This window comes from Hibiscus syriacus, unplaced genomic scaffold (genome assembly GCF_006381635.1).
Source record: "Hibiscus syriacus cultivar Baekdansim isolate YM2019G1 unplaced genomic scaffold, ASM638163v2 tig00117007_pilon, whole genome shotgun sequence".
NCBI classification, from domain to species: domain Eukaryota; kingdom Viridiplantae; phylum Streptophyta; class Magnoliopsida; order Malvales; family Malvaceae; genus Hibiscus; species Hibiscus syriacus.
Genome location: NW_024063520.1, coordinates 379033 through 381799, shown reverse-complemented (window position 1 = coordinate 381799; position 2767 = coordinate 379033).

Sequence of the window (2767 nt, the reverse complement as noted above, 5' to 3'; positions counted from 1 at the left end):
AATGTGCAATTGGTTGTGAAGGAGTTTTGTATAAAAGCTCTTATAGATTTCACCATTATGGAGTCTGACCAAAAGACATATTTTTTCAGATGTATTAACAACAACGTCGGCTGTAAGTGGAGGATACATATTTCATACCACATCAAAAGATGTTGTGGAAAGTCACAATGTTACACAACCACACAATTGCACGTTAAGCTCCTACACTCAAGGCCACAAGGACTTAAACTTTGATGCCATATGTGCTTAAGTGAAATTACTGGTCGATAAAAATATGAGGATCCCAGTATCAATGATCGTGGCATCAATATGAAATATATTTGGTTTTATTCCATCTTATTACAAGTCCTGGATGGTCAAACGAAAAGCTATGACACTACTCTACGATGATTGGGATCAGTTGTACAATGAGTTACTCCATCTGTTGCACGCAATAGAATATTTTATTCCATGGACCATTGTTCGCTCCTACACTTATCTTGCAACCACATTTGATGGACAAGTTATCTCTGGGAAGAGAGTTTTTGGAGGCTTGTTCTAGGTTTTCAAGTCACAAATTGAAGGCTTTCATTACTGCAAATAGATGGTTCAAGTGGATGACACTTTTCTATAAGGCTTATACAAACACGTCCTTATGATAGCTGTTGCACAAGATGGTAACAGAAATATCTTCCCCATTACCTTCTCCATTGTAAAAAATAAATCTGAGGAAACATGGAATTTGTTGAAAACATTTTGATATTTCGATATAACAAATTAAGTTAAATAAATTTTAAGATTGTGCAATAAGGTTTTCTAAGTATATTCGATATAATTATTTGAATATCAAAACCCCCTACTCTAAATCTTTCAAAAATCATTTTTAATCCTTACTCAAGTGTAAAATTAAGTTTTAATCTTAAAACAATTTCAAAATAATTTTACAAAGTATTTCGAACCATTTCAAAGCCAAAAATTCCAGATTGTTCAGAGGGAACCGATTCCCCCCCAAGGGGGTACCGATTCCCCCTGAATGGTTTGGCTTCGAGAATTCCAGTATGCTCGGAGGGAACCGATCCCCCCCAGGGGGTATCGATTCCCCCCTGTGTAACGGTCGAAATATTTGAATTTTACACTTAGGGAACCGATTCCCCATAGGGGGTACTGATTCCCCCCACGCTCCAAACTGTTTTATTAATTGATTTCATGCTAAAACAGCTATATTATCTTCATTAATGATCCCAACGTTCAGAAGTGATTCAAGGTGTATTTAAGCAAGTTTAGAAGCCATTGATCAATAACAAGAAACATCAAGCAACTAGAATCAATAGAGAATCAAAGAGAAAGCATCAAACCCTAAGTTTGAGCATTTCAAGCCTATTTTTCATTCAATATTCATCTTGCTTTCAATAACACTTATTGTGATCAATTGTATTCATTTTTTAGTGTTCTTTTCTTTGTTCTAGAATTGTGCAAACAATCTACCTTGTGAGGATTTCCTTGTAAGTTTGAAAATTTGTATTGTTCTCTTTGGGAGAGAGTGTTCTCAAGAATTTGGGGTATAATTCTTGAGGGTTTGTAAGGTTACTCTTTTTCCTCAAAAGAAAGATCAATTAGTGAATTTGTGGAAAATCCTTAGTGTGGATAGCTAAGGTAGTGGACGTAGACTTTGGTTAAGAAAGTCGAACAACTCTAAATCGCTGTGTAATTTCTTTCAAAAAAGCTTCCACCTGCCAATTCACCCCCTCTTGGCCAATTCCGTCAATTGATTAACTTAACAATTGGTATCAGAGCCTAACTCATTTGAAGGTTTAATTGCCTCTTGAGTTGATTCGGGAAGAGTTATATCGATAATCAAAGTCATCAATGGCCTCTACTTCAAACTTCGACTCCGGTCTCGATTCGATGCCCGTGAACAAGCCTCCTTTCTTCAATGGGGCTAATTATTCCTATTGAAAAAATAGGATGATGTACTTCATTCAAGCAAGTGACATGGGAGCATGGAATGTCGTAGAAGAAGGATACTTCAAGCCTCTCACTCATCCAAGATTATAGAGTGAAGCAGAGACAAAAATGTTCCAGCTCAACTCCAAAGCCATCCATATCATATTTTGAGCTCTTGGACCAGATGAATACGGTAAGAGTTTCATCTTGTACAACCGCCAAAGAAATATGGGACAAACTTCAAGTCACTCATGAAGGTACCGATGAGGTAAAGAAATCTAAAATTAGTATTCTAACGCATAGCTATGAAAATTTCAGGATGAAACTAAATGAAGATATTAAAGCTATGACGGATAGATTCTCAACGATAGTCAATGGTCTCAAATCATATGGAGAGATCATTTCAAATGAAAAGATTGTGAGGAAGTTAGTCTAATCCCTCCCAAAATCGTGGCAATCAAAGAAGACGACAATCATCGAGTCTAAGTATCTAACATCCTTAACTCTTGAAGAGCTAATCGGTTCACTCCTTACTCATGAAATGATGCTTGAAGATGAGGTGGACCTTGATAAGATTGAAGAGACACCAAAGGAGAAGGAGAAGAAGAAAAATATTGGAGTTGCTCTCAAATCCACAAAAAATGAGAGTGATTCGGATGAAGATGATGATGACGAGGAAATGCCATTATTTGCCAAACGGTTCAGAAAAATGATGAGACCTTACCGAGAAAGAAAATTCAAACGAAATGAAGGCCTCAAAAATGAACCAAAAGAGAAGGACCCGATCATTTTATATGAATGCAAAAAGCCAGGGATGTCAAATATGATTGCCCACAACTGAAGA